Below are 20,231 nucleotides of genomic sequence, written 5' to 3' on the forward strand. Positions count from 1 at the left end.
GTGCTTTGACAATTGATTTCTAAGGGGGGTATTAATATTTATTTTTCCTCCATCAAAACAGATAAGATTGATATTTCTTATCCTATAGGAAATTTCTTATCTGCTTAATATTTTACACAGGTAAAGTAGAGTGGAATTGAGCTATTGCTTGGCAAAATCAGAATATGCTGGGGGGAATAAAGGTATTTAGACCAAAAAGTGCTATCCTCAGGAATTTATTTTCCTGGTTTATCCAAATAATTGCCTCAACTCTCCTCTTTATTGTATATGTAGCCTTAACTATATACTTAAATACTCAGCTGCGCTGAGTGCACATTTACTTTATTAAAGGGGCAATTGAACTCTTATTATTTTTAAAGCAGAATATGGCCTTTTCTCTCTGATATAAAATATTTTCAACTTTATATCCATAAATGCATGTAATGGAAAATTAGCCACTATTCTCCTTCCTCATTCCCCTCAGCCCCTTCTCTAATGAACTATAGGTTATTTATATATGGTAAATATAATATTCCATATCTTTGAAGTACAAGACAGAAAGGCACAATGTAAGAATTGTTCATAATTTTTTAAAAACGAATAGCTAGGGAGAACCTAAGATGGTGGCTAGGAGAGACAGGATGAAAAACACCTCCATGAAAAATACTAGATAAAAGCCAGAAAGTGACCCAGAACACCAGTTCCAGCAATGCACCAGCTAGACAAGATCTGCTAAATCTGCAGCGACTATGCACTTGGTGAAACTGGGAGTCTGCATTCTAAAACAAGTGAGTAAGCTTGCTGAATAACCAGCAGCCATGCCGTGGTGTGGGGAAACTGTGGGCTGGCGTTTGGAGCTGGACTAGTTCTTTTTTTGAAAAAACCCAAAAGCAGCTGCAGATATAACATTGAGAACCACACAGTGAAGCATGGCAGGAACAGGCTGTGTGAACACCTCAATGTCTAGCATGGAAGATAGCCTTTTCACACCCACTGCTAATTGTCTCAAAGTGAGGCAGGCAGAGGGGAGCCAAATGGGGAAAATAACCACACCCTTTGCAGGCATCTTCCCAGCGGGCTGGGGACACTCCTGCCTGGTGCTGGAACCAGAGCCCAGAGCCACACCAAAAAACCCAGTGTGACAACTGTTTCCAGCAACACATGCACACACCACAATATCAGGTGTGGACAATAGCATTTTGCGCACCCACAGCTAATTGTCCCAGAGCTGGGAAAGCAGAGCTGTGCAGAAAGGGGGAAATTAACACACCCCATTCAGCCATCCTTTCAGCAGGCTGGAAATGCCTGTACACAGCCCGGTGGCCCAGAACTTCCCTTGAGGGATGGCATGCATTTGTGACATAGCACAACCTTCCCCCAGCAGAGACCCTAGAAGGGCACAGCTGGGAAGAGGGACCCACTCAGAAATCCCAGGGACCCTATGCCAATACCAAGGACTTGTGGGTCAGTGGCAAAGGCAATCTGCGGTGAGACTGAAATGAAGGTTTAGACTCTTGCAACAGCCTTAAATCTCCAGAAACACCTGGGAGGTTTGATTACTAAAGCTGCCCTCCCTCCCTAACTGTTCAGATACACACCCCACATTCATGGCAGACAGCACCAACAACACACATAAACTTGGTGCACCAATTGGACCCCACAAGAATCAGACCCCCATACAACACAAAGACAAAGTTGGGGAGAACTGACTTGAGGGGAATAGGTGACTGGCAGATGCCATCTGCTAGTTAGAGAAAGTGTATGTCACCAAGCTGTAGATCTGACAAATCAGAGATTAGTCTTTGAATAATCCTACATATCCTAAAAGACCCCTATCAAGTAAAGCAAATGCCAATAGGCCAAAAACAACAGAAAATTTGAAAGCATATGAAAAAAACAGACAATATGGATAACCCAAACCAAAACACCCAAATCAAAAGATCAGAGGAGACACAGTACTTGGAGCAATTAATCAAAGAACTAAAGACAAGCAACAAGAGCATGGCACAGGTTATAAAGTACATGAAGAAGAGTATGGCATAGGATATAAAGGACATGAAGAAGATCCTAGAAGAGCATAAAGAAGCAATTGCAAAAGTAAATAAAAAAATAGATGATCTTAGGGAAATAAACTGTTGAGCAAATTAAAAAGATTCTGGATACTTATTACAAGACTAGAGGAAGCTGAACAATGACTCAATGACCTCAAGGACCACAGAATGAAAAATGAAAGAACTAAAGAAAGAATGGGGGAAAATTTTTGGAAAAATAGAAATGGACCTCAGGGATACGATAGATAAAATAAAACATCCAAATGTAAGACTCATTGGTGTCCTAGAAGGGGAAGAGAAGGGTCAAGGTCTAGAAAGAGTATTCAAAGACATTATTGGGGAAAACTTCCCAAATCTTCTACACAATATAAATACACAAAGCATAAATGCTACCACTGTCAATTTAAGAACATTCCATCTGAAATACCATCAAACATATATATTTATAGAACAATTAATATATAATATGATTTGATTCACTATATTAAAACAGACACAAATGAAGGATCATGCTTTAATTATACATTTCTCTAAACATGCTGCAAATTCAATAGAGGTATTTTATGCTTTAGGAAAATATAGTGAAGAAGGTCATAATTCCTATTGAGGCTTAGCATGATAGCTAATGAAAGCTGTACAAGACTTCAGGGAATATAGGGCTGAATGTGATGTCAGACATGTTTTAAAGATTTGATGTTATGTTTGTCTTCATATAAACATTCATAATAATTTTGTTTATGGCACATAATTTATTCAGTCAGTTATCTAAAACATGGTTTTTAAATATGTATATAGAAGACCTAAATTGAAACTAGGATTTAAAAAAATAGATTTAATTTACTAGGGGACTCTCTATCCCTCCCAAAAGGTAATTTTGAAATTTTGTTACCATCCATATTTAGTGGTTAGTTCCCCTACTGGAAAATGCTATGAGAGTAATGCTATATACAGAGTATTTTATTATAATTTAATTTTACCAGTGAAGCAAATTTTAGTATAGGAGAATTTAAATATTATTTTTTATTTTAAGTTATTTATTCTAAAATGGAAAATAAGTTTTTAAAGCAAACAATTTAGAATTTTTTTTACTATAATCTAAAAATCAGTTATACAGGGGAAAAATGATCAGGAAAAATACAAGTTGACAATTTACTCTTTTGCTTAAATTGCAAAGTAAAATTGAAAGTTATTATAATAATCTATAGATCTTTGGGGAAAGGATACTCTAGGAAATACTATCCATATGTTCATTAAGAAAGTTTCACAACGTAATGAAATCAGTATACTGTAAAGTTTTAAAATTTTAGCGAATTAAATATCTTTCAATCTTGGTGAAGGTTTAAAAAGGTGAAAGACTTAACTTCACATATCTGAGAAAATTCAATATAAATATTTATTCCCACACTTGATATATGGGATATCTCTTTATAAGGATGAATATGTACCTTTCCTTCATTCTAGTGTATGCTAGATCCGTGCAGTATCAAAAGTATTGTATAAATACTGTAATACAGTGGGAGGGTAGAAGGATTATTCTGATTTTATTTCATCAGTACAATGATTTAAGAACAATGAAATTACTCCAACATTTTATATTAAGTACCTAACAAACTGACATTTACAGGCTTTTTTGACAGGTTCTCAATTACCAAATTCAGACCTGTTCACTAACTAGGAATAAAAGAAGAGTTAGATAACATATCAGGGCAAAGCAAAGAATTAATAACGTGCTTTATGGCAAACTGTATTAAGTTGTGGGTAAAATTTATAGCTTATATGTAGCTGCTGCCTATAAAAAGACCAAGAATTGTTCTCCATATTAATTTTAATGTCCTGTTTTCTGTCATTTTCTATCAATCTTCCTAGTCAGTACAGTAATGTTAAGCTAACTTGATGAAGTGGTTCAGTGGATGAGTTGTCAGTACATTCAGTTCTTCAGGTTAAGCAATATTGCTGCCATATTGTAGAAATAGCAATCATCTTAAAATGCCAAACAGCTAACTGCTATCAACACTTTCTTGTATATTGCCTCTTAGAGGAGATTTTTGTGTGCCAATAATAATCAATGGGGTGTTTTGTAAGAGTGTAATGATGTTCAAAAGTACATGAAAGTATTTTATCCTCACAATATGCTTGTGAGTGTAAAACAATATAATTCCTAAAAATCTTTACTTATTATAAGTTACAGTATTTTGTATTTGAGTGACTTGGTCTATGAATTTTAAATATTTTAATTTAGCACTAATATTCAGATTTTAATTTCGGATAAAGTTCATGTGTTTGAATTTATCATATCAGTATAAATGAGAAAAAGAAATGGGCTATGCAGGAAACATGTACTTCAAATTAAAAATCAGCATTTTGGAGGCGGGGCAAGATGGCAGACTGGTGAGCTGTATGTTTTAGTTACTCCTCCAGGAAAGTAGGTAAAAAGCCAGGAACTGCGTGGACTGGACACCACAGAGCAATCTGTCTTTGGGCATACTTCATACAACACTCATGAAAACGTGGAACTGCTGAGATCAGCGAAATCTGTAAGTTTTTGCGGCCAGGGGACCCGCGCCCCTCCCTGCCAGGCTCAGTCCCGGGGGAGGAGGGGCTGTCAGCTCCAGGAAGGAGAAGGGAGAATTGCAGTGGCTGCTCTCATCGGAAACTCATTCTACTGATTCAAACTCCAACCATAGATAGACTGAGGCCAGACACCAGAGACTCTGAGAGCAGCCAGCCCAGCAGAGAGGAGACGGGCATAGAAGGAAAACAACACGAGAAGCTCCAAAGTAAAAGCAGAGGATTTTTGGAGTTCTGGTGAACACAGAAAGGGGAAGGGCGGAGATCAGGCCTTGAGGCGCATATGCAAATCCCGAAGCAAGGCTGATCTCTCTGCCCAGGGCACCTTTCCTTAATGGCCCTGGTTGCTTTGTCTATTAGCATTTCAATAACCCATTAGATCTCTGAGGAGGGCCGTTTTTTTTTTTGTTTTTTTTTTTTTGTTTTTTTTTTTTTAAATCCTTTTTGCTTTTTCTAAAACAATTACTCTAAGAAGCTCAATACAGAAAGCTTCAAAGAATTGAAATTTGGGCACGTCAAGTCAAGAGCAGAACTAAGAGAGCTCTGAGACAAAAGGCAATAATCCAGTGGCTGAGAAAATTCACTAAACAACACAACTTCCCAAGAAAAGGGGGGTGTCCGCTCACAGCCACCATCCTGGTGGACAGGAAACACTCCTGCCCATCGCCAGCCCCATAGCCCAGAGCTGCCCCAGACAACCCAGTGTGACGGAAGTGCTTCAAATAACAGGCACACACCACAAAACTGGGCGTGGACATTAGCCTTCCCTGCAACCTCAGCTGAATGTCCCAGAGCTGGGAAGGGGGAGCAGTGTGAATTAACAGAGCCCCATTCAGCCATCATTTGAGCAGACTGGGAGCCTCCCAACACAGCCCAGCAGCCCAGAACTGCCCTGGGGGGACGGCACTCACCTGTGACATAGCACAGTCATCCCTCAACAGAGGACCCGGGGTGCACAGCCTGGAAGAGGGGCCCACTTGCAAGTCTCACGAGCCATACGCCAATACCAAAGACTTGTGGGTCAGTGGCAGAGACAAACTGTGGCAGGACTGAACTGAAGGATTAGACTATTGCAGTAGCTTTAAAACTCTAGGATCATCAGGGAGATTTGATTGTTAGGGCCACCCCCCCTCTCCCCGACTGCCCAGAAACACGCCCCACATACAGGGCAGGCAACACCAACTACACACGCAAGCTTGGGACACCAATTGGGCCCCACAAGACTCACTCCCCCACTCACCAAAAAGGCTAAGCAGGGGAGATCTGGCTTGTGGAGAACAGGTGGCTCGTGGACGCCACCTGCTGGTTAGTTAGAGAAAGTGTACTCCACGAAGCTGTAGATCTGATAAATTAGAGATAAGGACTTCAACTGGTCTACAAACCCTAAAAGAACCCTATCAAGGACAGCAAATGCCACGAGGCCAAAAACAACAGAAAATTATAAAGCATATGAAAAAACCAGACGATATGGATAACCCAAGCCCAAGCACCCAAATCAAAAGACCAGAAGAGACACACCTAGAGCAGCTACTCAAAGATCTAAAGATGAACAATGAGACCCTAGTACGGGATATGAAGGAAATCAAGAAGACCCTAGAAGAGCATAAAGAAGACATTGCAAGACTAAATAAAAAAAATGGATGATCTTATGGAAATTAAAGAAACTGTTGACCAAATTAAAAAGATTCTGGACACTCATAGAACAAGACTAGAGGAAGTTGAACAACGAATCAGTGACCTGGAAGATGACAGAATGGAAAATGAAAGCATAAAAGAAAGAATGGGGAAAAAAATTGAAAAACTCGAAATGGACCTCAGGGATATGATAGATAATATGAAACGTCCGAATATAAGACTCATTGGTGTCCCAGAAGGGGAAGAAAAGGGTAAAGGTCTAGGAAGAGTATTCAAAGAAATTGTTGGGGAAAACTTCCCAAATCTTCTAAACAACATAAATACACAAATCATAAATGCTCAGCGAACTCCAAATAGAATAAATCCAAAAAAACCCACTCCGAGACATATACTGATCACACTGTCAAACATAGAAGAGAAGGAGCAAGTTCTGAAAGCAGCAAGAGAAAAGCAATTCACCACATACAAAGGAAACAGCATAAGACTAAGTAGTGACTACTCAGCAGCCACCATGGAGGCGAGAAGGCAATGGCACGATATATTTAAAATTCTGAGAGAGAGGAATTTCCAGCCAAGAATACTTTATCCAGCAAAGCTCTCCTTCAAATTTGAGGGAGAGCTTAAATTTTTCACAGACAAAGAAATGCTGAGAGAATTTGCTAACAAGAGACCTGCCCTACTGGAGATACTAAAGGGAGCCCTACAGACAGAGAAACAAAGACAGGACAGAGAGACTTGGAGAAAGGTTCAGTACTAAAGAGATTCGGTATGGGTACAATAAAGGATATTAATAGAGAGAGGGAAAAATATGGCAAACATAATCCAAAGGATAAGATGGCCGATTCAAGAAATGCCTTCACGGTTTTAACGTTGAATGTAAATGGATTAAACTCCCCAATTAAAAGATATAGATTCGCAGAATGGATCAAAAAAAATGAACCATCAATATGTTGCATACAAGAGACTCATCTTAGACACAGGGACACAAAGAAATTGAAAGTGAAAGGATGGAAAAAAATATTTCATGCAAGCTACAGCCAAAAGAAAGCAGGTGTAGCAATATTAATCTCAGATAAAATAGACTTCAAATGCAGGGATGTTTTGAGAGACAAAGAAGGCCACTACATACTAATAAAAGGGGCAATTCAGCAAGAAGAAATAACAATCGTAAATGTCTATGCACCCAATCAAGGTGCCACAAAATACATGAGAGAAACATTGGCAAAACTAAAGGAAGCAATTGATGTTTCCACAATAATTGTGGGAGACTTCAACACATCACTCTCTCCTATAGATAGATCAACCAGACAGAAGACCAATAAGGAAATTGAAAACCTAAACAATCTGATAAATGAATTAGATTTAACAGACATCTACAGGACATTACATCCCAAATCACCAGGATACACATACTTTTCTAGTGCTCACGGAACTTTCTCCAGAATAGATCATATGCTGGGACATAAAACAAGCCTCAATAAATTTAAAAAGATTGAAATTATTCAAAGCACATTCTCTGACCACAATGGAATACAATTAGAAGTCAATAACCATCAGAGACTTAGAAAATTCACAAATACCTGGAGGTTAAACAACACACTCCTAAACAATCAGTGGGTTAAAGAAGAAATAGCAAGAGAAATTGCTAAATATATAGAGACGAATGAAAATGAGAACACAACATACCAAAACCTATGGGATGCAGCAAAAGCAGTGCTAAGGGGGAAATTTATAGCACTAAACGCATATATTAAAAAGGAAGAAAGAGCCAAAATCAAAGAACTAATGGATCAACTGAAGAAGCTAGAAAATGAACAGCAAACCAATCCTAAACCAAGTAGAAGAAAAGAAATAACAAGGATTAAAGCAGAAATAAATGACATAGAGAACAAAAAAACAATAGAAAGGATAAATATCACCAAAAGTTGGTTCTTTGAGAAGATCAACAAGATTGACAAGCCCCTAGCTAGACTGACAAAATCAAAAAGAGAGAAGACCCATATAAACAAAATAATGAATGAAAAAGGTGACATAACTGCAGATCCTGAAGAAATTAAAAAAATTATAAGAGGATATTATGAACAACTGTATGGCAACAAACTGGATAAGGTAGAAGAAATGGACAATTTCCTGGAAACATATGAACAACCTAGACTGACCAGAGAAGAAATAGAAGACCTCAACCAACCCATCACAAGCAAAGAGATCCAATCAGTCATCAAAAATCTTCCCACAAATAAATGCCCAGGGCCAGATGGCTTCACAGGGGAATTCTACCAAACTTTCCAGAAAGAACTGACACCAATCTTACTCAAACTCTTTCAAAACATTGAAAAAAATGGAACACTACCTAACTCATTTTATGAAGCTAACATCAATCTAATACCAAAACCAGGCAAAGATGCTACAAAAAAGGAAAACTACCGGCCAATCTCCCTAATGAATATAGATGCAAAAATCCTCAACAAAATACTTGCAAATCGAATCCAAAGACACATTAAAAAAATCATACACCATGACCAAGTGGGGTTCATTCCAGGCATGCAAGGATGGTTCAACATCAGAAAAACAATCAATGTATTACAACACATTAAAAACTCGAAAGGGAAAAATCAATTGATCATCTCAATAGATGCTGAAAAAGCATTTGACAAAATCCAACATCCGTTTTTGATAAAAACACTTCAAAAGGTAGGAATTGAAGGAAACTTCCTCAACATGATAAAGAGCATATATGAAAAACCCACAGCCAGCATAGTACTCAATGGTGAGAGACTGAAAGCCTTCCCTCTAAGATCAGGAACAAGACAAGGATGCCCGCTGTCACCACTGTTATTCAACATTGTGCTGGAAGTGCTAGCCAGGGCAATCCGGCAAGACAAAGAAATAAAAGGCATCCAAATTGGAAAAGAAGAAGTAAAACTGTCATTGTTTGCAGATGATATGATCTTATATCTAGAAAACCCTGAGAAATCAACGATACACCTACTAGAGCTAATAAACAAATTTAGCAAAGTAGCGGGATACAAGATTAATGCACATAAGTCAGTAATGTTTCTATATGCTAGAAATGAACAAACTGAAGAGACACTCAAGAAAAAGATACCATTTTCAATAGCAACTAAAAAAATCAAGTACCTAGGAATCAACTTAACCAAAGATGTAAAAGACCTATACAAAGAAAACTACATAACTCTACTAAAAGAAATAGAAGGGGACCTTAAAAGATGGAAAAATATTCCATGTTCATGGATAGGAAGGCTAAATGTCATTAAGATGTCAATTCTACCCAAACTCATCTACAGATTCAATGCAATCCCAATCAAAATTCCAACAACCTACTTTGCAGACTTGGAAAAGCTAGTTATCAAATTTATTTGGAAAGGGAAGATGCCTCGAATTGCTAAAGACACTCTAAAAAAGAAAAACGAAGTGGGAGGACTTACACTCCCTGACTTTGAAGCTTATTATAAAGCCACAGTTGCCAAGACAGCATGGTACTGGCACAAAGATAGACATATAGATCAATGGAATCGAATTGAGAATTCAGAGATAGACCCTCAGATCTATGGCCGACTGATCTTTGATAAGGCCCCCAAAGTCACCGAACTGAGCCATAATGGTCTTTTCAACAAATGGGGCTGGGAGAGTTGGATATCCATATCCAAAAGAATGAAAGAGGACCCCTACCTCACCCCCTACACAAAAATTAACTCAAAATGGACCAAAGATCTCAATATAAAAGAAAGTACCATAAAACTCCTAGAAGATAATGTAGGAAAACATCTTCAAGACCTTGTATTAGGAGGCCACTTCCTAGACTTTACACCCAAAGCACAAGCAACAAAAGAGAAAATAGATAAATGGGAACTCCTCAAGCTTAGAAGTTTCTGCACCTCAAAGGAATTTCTCAAAAAGGTAAAGAGGCAGCCAACTCAATGGGAAAAAATTTTTGGAAACCATGTATCTGACAAAAGACTGATATCTTGCATATACAAAGAAATCCTACAACTCAATGACAATAGTACAGACAGCCCAATTATAAAATGGGCAAAAGATATGAAAAGACAGTTCTCTGAAGAGGAAATACAAATGGCCAAGAAACACATGAAAAAATGTTCAGCTTCACTAGCTATTAGAGAGATGCAAATTAAGACCACAATGAGATACCATCTAACACCGGTTAGAATGGCTGCCATTAAACAAACAGGAAACTACAAATGCTGGAGGGGATGTGGAGAAATTGGAACTCTTATTCATTGTTGGTGGGACTGTATAATGGTTCAGCCACTCTGGAAGTCAGTCTGGCAGTTCCTTAGAAAACTAGATATAGAGCTACCATTCGATCCAGCGATTGCACTCCTCGGTATATACCCGGAAGATCGGAAAGCAGTGACACGAACAGATATCTGCACGCCAATGCTCATAGCAGCATTATTCACAATTGCCAAGAGATGGAAACAACCCAAATGTCCTTCAACAGATGAGTGGATAAATAAAATGTGGTATATACACACAATGGAATACTACGCGGCAGTAAGAAGGAACGATCTGGTGAAACATATGACAACATGGATGAACCTTGAGGACATAATGCTGAGCGAAATAAGCCAGGCACAAAAAGAGAAATATTATATGCTACCACTAATGTGAACTTTGAAAAATGTAAAACAAATGGTTTATAATGTAGAATGTAGGGGAACTAGCAGTAGAGAGCAATTAAGGAAGGGGGAACAATAATCCAGGAAGAACAGATAAGCTATTTAACGTTCTGGGGATGCCCAGAAATGACTATGGTCTGTTAATTTCTGATGGTTGTAGTAGGAACAAGTTCACTGAAATGTTGCTATATTATGTAACTTTCTTGGGGTAAAGTAGGAACATGTTGGAAGTTAAGCAGTTATCTTAGGTTAGTTGTCTTTTTCTTACTCCCTTGCTATGGTCTCTTTGAAATGCTCTTTTATTGTATGTTTGTTTTCTTTTTAACTTTTTTTTTCATACAGGTGATTTGAAAAAAGAAGGGAAAGTTAAAGAAAAAAAAAAGAAAAAAAAAAGAAAAGAAAAAAGACAAACAAGGGAAAAAAAAAAAAAAAAAAAAGATGTAGTGCCCCCTTGAGGAGCCTGTGGAGAATGCAGGGGTATTCGCCTACCCCACCTCCATGGTTGCTAACATGACCACAGACATAGGGGACTGGTGGTTTGATGGGTTGAGCCCTCTACCATAAGTTTTACCCTTGGGAAGACGGTTGCTGCAAAGGAGAGGCTAGGCCTCCCTGTATTTGTGCCTAAGAGTGTCCTCCTGAATGCCTCTTTGTTGCTCAGATGTGGCCCTCTCTCTCTGGCTAAGCCAACTTGAAAGGTGAAATCACTGCCCTCCCCCCTACGTGGGATCAGACACCCAGGGAAGTGAATCTCCCTGGCAACGTGGAATATGACTCCCAGGGAGGAATGTAGACCTGGCACCGTGGGACGGAGAACATCTTCTTGACCAAAAGGGGGATGTGAAAGGAAATGAAATAAGCTTCAGTGGCAGAGAGATTCCAAAAGGAGCCGAGAGGTCACTCTGGTGGGCACTCTTATGCACACTTTAGACAACCCTTTTTAGGTTCTAAAGAATTGGGGTAGCTGGTGGTGGATACCTGAAACTATCAAACTGCAACCCAGAACCCATGAATCTCGAAGACAGTTGTATAAAAATGTAGCTTATGAGGGGTGACAATGGGATTGGGAAAGCCGTAAGGACCAAACACCACTTTGTCTAGTTTATGGATGGATGTGTAGAAAAGTAGGGGAAGGAAACAAACAGACAAAGGTACCCAGTGTTCTTTTTTACTTCAATTGCTCTTTTTCACTCTAATTATTTTTCTTGTTATTTTTGTGTGTGTGCTAATGAAGGTGTCAGGGATTGATTTAGGTGATGAATGTACAACTATGTAATGGTACTGTAAACAATCGAAAGTACAATTTGTTTTGTATGACTGCGTGGTATGTGAATATATCTCAATAAAATGATGATAAAAAAAAAAAATCAGCATTTTGTAAAGTTTAAAAATTTTAGCAAATTTAATATCATTCCATCTTGGTGAAGGTTTAAAAACGTGAAAGACTTAACTTACCAAAGTAGAAATTTATGTTCTATATGCCCAGTATTTTTCCTAGCAGCTAATGGACTAAATCTCACCTGATGTTATAGTATCTTTTATTTGTAAGAGATTATGTTCAAATTTCTACTTAGAAGCTCTAATGTACACCTAGATTAAATAAAAACACAGTTTTCTGCATTTAAAATATGTGTATTTCAAAATGTATCTTTTAATTTGAGTGCATGTTATAGTATTTAATACTTCACATGTCTTAAAAATTCAATATAAATATTTATTCCCAGACTTGATATATGGGATATCTCTTAATAAGGATGAATATGTATCTTTTCCTTCATTCTAGCCTATGCTAGATCCATGCAGTATCAAAAGTATTGTATATTTTATGGAGATTTGGTGCTGTAAATGTAAATGTTTTTAAGTTTTTTATTGAAGGACAAACTTTATATAAAATTAAAATCTTTCTTTTTTAAAAGTGTCAGTCCCAGAACTATAAATAAAAATAATCAAATAAAAAAGGAAGAAAGAGCAAAAACCAAAGAACTAATGGAACTGAAGAAGCTAGACACTGAACAGCAAATTAATCTTAAACCAAGTAGAAGAAAAGAAATAATAAGGATTAAAGCAGAAATAAATGACATAAGAACAAAAGAACAATAGAGAGAATAAATAAAATGAAAAGTTGGTTCTTTGAGAAGATCAACAATATTGACAAGTCCTTAGCTTGACAAAATCAAAAAGAGAGAAGGTCCAAATAAAGGAAATAATAAATGAGAGAGGGGACATTGTTGCAGATCCTGAAGAAATTAAAATAATCATGAGTGTACTATGAACAACTGTATGCCAACAAACTGGATAATGTAAAGGAAATGGACAGTTTCATGGAAACACATGAATAATCTAGATTGTCCAGAAAAGAAATAGAAGACCTCAACAATACAATCACAAGCAAAGAGATCCAATTAATCATCAAAAATCTTCCCATGAATAAATGCCCGGGGCCAGATGGCTTCACAGAGGAATTCTACCAAACTTTCCAAGAAGAACTGACACCAATCTTACTTAAACTCTTTAAAAACATTGAAGAAAATGGAGCACTACCTAACTCATTTTATGAAGCCAACATCACTCTAATACCAAAACCAGGTAAAGATGATACAAGAAAGGAAAACTATAAGCCAATCTCCCTCATGAATATAAATGTAAAAATTCTCAACAAAATACTTGCAAATAGAATCCAAAGACAAATTTTAAAAAGTCGTACACCATGACCAAGTGAGGTTTATTCCAGGTATGCAAGGATGGTTCAACGTAAGAAAATCAGTTGGTGTAATGCAATATATTAACAAATCAAAAGGGAAAAATCAAACAATCATCTCAATAGATGCTGAAAAAGCATTTGACAGAATCCAGCATCCTGAGAACCTAAGATGGTGGCTAGGAGAGACAGAGCAAAAAAACACCTCTGTGAAAAATACTAGATGGAGGCCAGAAAGTGACCCAGAATACCAGATCGAGCAATGCACTAGCTGGGCAAGGTCTGCTAAATCCACATGGGATGTGCACTTGGTGAAAGTGGGAGTCTGCATTCTGAAATGGGTGAGTGAGCCTGCTGAATGTCTGGCAGCCACACTGCAGTGTGGGGAAACCATGGGTTGGTGTTTGGAGGTGGACTAGTTCTTTTAAAAAAAAAACAAAAACAAAAGTGGCTGCACATACAGTGGCTAGAACCATGCTGTAAAGCATGGCAGGAAAGGACTGTGCGAATGCCTGAATATCTGGCATGGAAGATAGTCTTTCATGCACCCACTTCTGGTTGTCTCAGAGCAAGGAGGGCAGAGATGAGCCAAAAGGGGAGAAAACCACACCCATTGCAGCCATCTACCTGGCAGGCTGGGAATGCTCCTGCCTGGCACTGGAGCCACAGCCCAGAGCTGTGTGAAAGGACCCAGTGTGACAAGAAGTGTTTCTGGCAACACTGCACACATGCCACAATATCAGGCATGGACAATAGCCTTTCATGCACCCACAGCTAACTGTCCCAGAGCTAGGAAGGCAGAGCTGTGCCAAAAGGGGGAAATTAACACACCACATTCAGCCATATTTACAGCAGGCTGGGAATGCCCCTGCATGGCCCAGTGACCCAGGGCTTCCCTTGAGGGATGATGCCCACTTGTGACATAGCACAGACTTCCCTCAGCAGAGGCCCTAGAAGGCACAGCCAGGAAGAGGGACCCACTCAGAAATCCCAGGGACCCTATGCCAATACCAAGGACTTGTGGGTCAGCAGCAGAGACAATCTGTGGTGAGACTGAAATAAAGGTTTAGACTCTTGCAACAACTTTAAATCTCCAGGAACACCTGGGAGGTTTGATTATTAAAGCTGACTTGCCTCCCTAACTGCTGAGACACATGCCCCATATTCAGGGTAGACAGCACCAACAGCATACCTAAACTTGGTGCACAAATTGGACCCCACAAGAACCGGACCTCCACACAGCACAAAGACAAATTTGGGGAGAACTGACTTGAGGGGAATAGGTGACTCGCAGATGCCATCTGCTGGCTAAAGTGTACACCACCAAGCTGTAGATCTGATAAATTAGAGATTGGTGTCTGAACAATCATTCATTTCCTAAAAGAACCCTATCAAGTACAGCAAATGCCAAGAGGCCAAAAACAACAGAAAATTTTAAAGCATATGAAAAAAACATATGATATGGATAACCCAAACCCAAATACCCAAATCCAAAGATCAGAGGAGACACATATTTGGAGCAATTAAAGAACTAAAGACAAAAAATGAGAACATGGCACAGGATATAAAGGACATGAAGAAGACACTAAAAGAGCATAAAGAAGAGATTGCAAGAGTAAAAAATAATAGATGATCTTAGGGAAATAAAAGAAACTGTTGAGCAAATTAAAAAGATTCTGGACACTCACAGTACAAGACTAGAGGAAGCTGAACAATGACTCAGTGACTTCAAGAACCACAAAACAGAAAATGAAAGAACAAAAGAAAGAATGGGGAAAAAATTGAAAAAATCAAAATGGATCTCAGGGATACAATAGATAAAATAAAATGTCCAAATATAAGACTCATTGGTGTCCCAGAAGGGGAAGAGAAGGGTAAACATCTAGAAAGAGTGTTTAAAGACATTTTTGGGGAAAAATTCCCAAACCTTCTACACAATATAAATACACAAAGCATAAATGCCCAGCAAACTCCAAATATAATAAATCCAAATAAACCTACTCCAAGACATATTCTGATCAAACTGTCAAATATTGAAGAGAAGGAGCAAGTTCTGAAAGCAGCAAGAGAAAAGTAATTCACCACATACAAAGGAAACAACATAAGACTAAGTAGTAACTACTCAGTGGCCACCATGGAGGCAAGAAGGCAGTGGCACGATATATTTAAAATTCTGAGAGAGAAAAATTTCCAACCAAGAATACTTTATCCAGCAAAACTCTCCTTCAAATTTGAGGGAGAGCTTAAATTTTTCACAGACAAACAAATGTTGAGAGAGTTTCCTAATAAAAGACCTGCCCTACTTCAGATACAAAAGGGAGCCCTACTGACAGAGAAACAAAGAAAGAAGAGAGAGATATAGAGAAATTTAACAGACATATATAGAACATTACATCCCAAATCACCAGGATACACATTCTTCTCTAGTGGTCATGGAACTTTCTCCAGAATAGACCATAGGCTGGGACATAAAACAAGCCTCAATAAATTTAAAAAATTGAAATTACTCAAAGCACATTCTCTGACCACAATGGAATACAAATAGAAATCAATAATCATCAGAGACTTAGAAAATTCACAAAAACCTGGAGGTTAAAAATGAGGGGGAGATGAAAACATTCCTGGATAATCAAAAGCTGAGGGACTTCATCATCACTAGATCAGTCTTATAAGAAATGGTAAAGGAAACTGTGCAGGCTGAAAGGAAGGGACACTAAACAATTGACTGAAACCACATGAAGATATAAAGAATCCCAGTAAAGATCACATGGTAAATATAAATACCAATATTACTGTATTTTTGATTTGTAACTCCACTATTTACTTCCTACAGGATCTAAAACACATATAGTGTAATGATAAATCAGTGGTTTGGGACTCAATGTAAAATATGTAATTTTTGACAAGAACTACATAAAGGTGGGGGAATGGAGGCGTATAAGCACATAGTTTATGTGTCCTATTGAAGTTAAGTTAGTATCAAAGAAACAAGATTGTTATAGACTTAAGATGTTAAATTTAAGCCCCGCAGTAAAAACAAAGTATCAGAGAATATTATCATAAAGATGAAAACTAGAGTATGGGTTACGAGAAGTGGGGGAAGGGGCAATGGAGAGTTAATAGGAAATGAGTGTGGGTTTCTGTTTGGGGTGAAGGGAAATTTCTAGAATGGATGGTGGGAAGGTGATGGCATTGCAACATTGTGAATGTGATTAATCTCACTAAATGGAATGCTTGGGAAGGGTTGGAATGGGAAGATTTATGCTGTATATGTGTTTCCACAATTGAAAAAAAGTTTAAATAGATAATGACAATTAAATGCCATAGATGATACTGGATAAGATCTAAGAATAGAGGAGAAAAGGCTCAAAAGGAAACAATTGGGACAGAACATAAAAATGAAATATAGAAGGTAAGCTTTACATCAATGTTAACTTTCTTGAACTTCTTAACTACAGTTAATGTGATTACATAAATGAATATTCTTGTTCATAGGAAATGTATATGTGAATTATAATATTTGTACAAGGATGTGTGCAACTTGCTGTCATATGTTCAGAAGACAGAACAATAGATGATGGATGATAGACAGGGAGGGAGGGAAAGAAAGAAAAATGGTAAAGGGACAAAATATTAAAGTTGGTAGATCGGGGTATCAGTGGAGGGGGTTGGTTATGCTGGAGTTCTCTCTATGGGGTTTGTATAATTTTTCCAACTGTTACTGTAAGTTTGAATTTACTTCCAAATAAAAATTTAAAAAAATCCAGCATCCCTTTTTGATAAAAACACTTCAAAAGGTAGGAATTGAAGGAAACTTCCTCAATATGATGAATGGAATATATGAAAAACCCACAGCCAGCATAATACTCAATGGTGAGAGACTGAAAGCCTTCCCTCTAAGATCAGGAACAAGACAAGGATGTCTGCTGTCATCACTGTTATTCAGTGCTAGATGTGCTAGCCAGAGCAATCTGGCAAGACTAAGAAATAAAAGGCATCCAAATTGGAAAAGAAGTAAAACTGTCATTATTTGCAGATGATATGATCTTATATTTGGAAAACCCTGAGAAACTGACTACACAGCTACTTGAGCTAATAAGCAAGTTTAGCAAAGTAGCAGGATACAAGATTAGTGCACGTAAGTCGGTAATGTTCCTATGCACTAGAAATGACCTAACTGAAGAGACACTCAAGAAAAAGATTCCATTCTCAGTGACAACCAAAATAATTGGGTATCTAGGAATAAACTTAAACAAGGATGTAAAAGACCTATACATAGAAAATTACATAACTTTACTAAAAGAAATAGAAGGAGAACCAAAAAAATGGAAAAATATTCCGTATTCATGGATAGGGAGGCTAAATGTCCTTAAGATGTCAATTCTACCCAAACTCATCTACAGATTCAATGACATTCCAATCAAAACTCCAACAATGTACTTCAAAGTCTTGGAAAAGCTAGTTATCAAATTTATTTGGAAGGAAAAGATGCCTCAAGTTGTTTAAAAACATTCAAACAAAGAGAAGCAAAGTGGGAGGACTTACACTTCCTGACTTTGAAGCTTACTATAAAACTACAGTAGTCAAAACAGCAAGGTACTGGCACAAAGATAGACATGTTGATCAATGGAATTGACTTGAGAACTCAAAGATATACCCCCAGATCTATGGTTGACTGATCTTTGATAGAGCCCCCAAACCCACTGAACTGGGACATAGTCTCTTCAACAAATGTGGCTTGGAGATCTGGATATCCATATCCAAAAGAATGAGAGAGAACTCCTACCTCGCACCCTACACAAAAATTAACTCAATGTAGATCAAAGACAATACCATAAAACTCTTAGAAAATAATGTAGGGAAACATCTTCAAGACCTTGAATTAGGAGGTCACTTCTTAGACATTACACCCGAAGCACAAGAAACAAAAGAAAAAATAGATAAATGGAAACTTGTCTAACTTAAAAGCTTCTGCACCTCAAAGGAATTTGTCAAAAAGCTGGAGAGGTAGCCAACTCAATGGGAAAAAATATTTGGAAACCATGTATCTGACAAAAGATTGATATGTTGCATATATAAAGAAGTCCTACAACTGAATGACAATATTAATTTTTAAATGGGCAAAAGATGTGAAAATACATTTCTCTGAAGGGGAAATACAATTGGCTAAAAAACACATGAAAAAAAAAATGTTCCTCTTCACTAGCTATTAGGGAGATGCAAATTAAGACCCCAATGAGGTATCATCTCACACCAATTAGAATGGCTGTCATTAAACAGGAAACTACTAATGCTGGAGAGGTTATGGAGAAGTTGGAACTCTTATTCATTGCTGGTGGGACTGTATAATGGTACAGCAACTCTGGGGACAGTCTGGCAGTTCCTGAGAAAACTAGATATCAAATTACTCTTCAATACAGCAATTTTGCTTCTTGGTATATACCCAGAAGATCTGAATGCAGTGACATGAACAGATATTTGCACACCAATGTTCATAGCAGCATTACTCACAATTGCCAAGAAATGGAAACAATCCAAATGTCCTTCAACAGATGAGTGGATAAACAAAATTTGGTATATACCTATACTATATATACTATGCAGCAGTAAGAAGGAACAAGGTCATGAAACATATGACAACATGGATGAAACTTGAAGACATAATGCTGAGAGAAATAACCCAGACACAAAAAAAATAGAGATATTGTATATTACCACTAAAGTGAACTGTGTTAAAAATATAAAATAAATGTTTTATATTGTAGAATGTAGGGGACCTAGAGATAGACAGCAACTAGTGAATGGGGAGCAATAATCTAATTAAAGAACAGATAGGCCATTGAAGGCATTTTCAATGTTCTGGGAATGCTCAGGAATGATCATGGTTTGTAAATTTTCTTGGGTATGGTAGGAATATGTTGGAAGCAAAGTAGTTATTTTAGGTTATTTGTTTTCCTTATTTATTTGTTTGATTATGGCTTGTTAATTTTCTTGGGGTATAGTAGGAACATGGTAGAAGCAAATGTAGTTATTTTAGGTTGTTTTTCTTATTCCTTTGTTTAGTTTTGTTTAAAATGCTGTTTTTTGTTTGTTTGTTTTTTTAGTTTTTCAATAAAGTTTAAAAAGTAAACTTCCCTACCTGGGGAATTCCTGATATTCTCTCAAGCATTACAGACTCCCAATTTAATAAGCCAAGCTCTTGATTTTGAGGCTTGGCCTTATGAAACTTATTTCTGTAATGGTGAAGATAAGCCTACCTATAATTATTCCTGAGTCACCCCTAGAGAACCTCTTTTGTTCCTCAGATGTGGCCTCTGTCTAACCCAAACCCTGCAAATAAACTCACTACCCTCCCCCCTATGTAGGACATGAACTCAAGGGATATGTCTCCCTGGCAATGTGGGATATGACTCCCAGAGATGATCTTAGCCCTGACACCATTGGATTGATAAAGGCTTCTTGACTAAAAGTGGTAAAAGAAATGAAAGAAAATAAGGTTTCAGTGGCTAAGAGATTTCAAAAAGTGTCAAAAGATCATTCTGGAGGTTACTCTTACGCAAGCTTCAGCCAGATATTGCAAGTTGCCATGGTATGCCAAGCCCCAACCAACAATATTCCTGGAAACCCCAAAAATATCCT

Source organism: Choloepus didactylus, chromosome 2 (assembly GCF_015220235.1).
Source record: "Choloepus didactylus isolate mChoDid1 chromosome 2, mChoDid1.pri, whole genome shotgun sequence".
Classification (NCBI taxonomy): domain Eukaryota; kingdom Metazoa; phylum Chordata; class Mammalia; order Pilosa; family Megalonychidae; genus Choloepus; species Choloepus didactylus.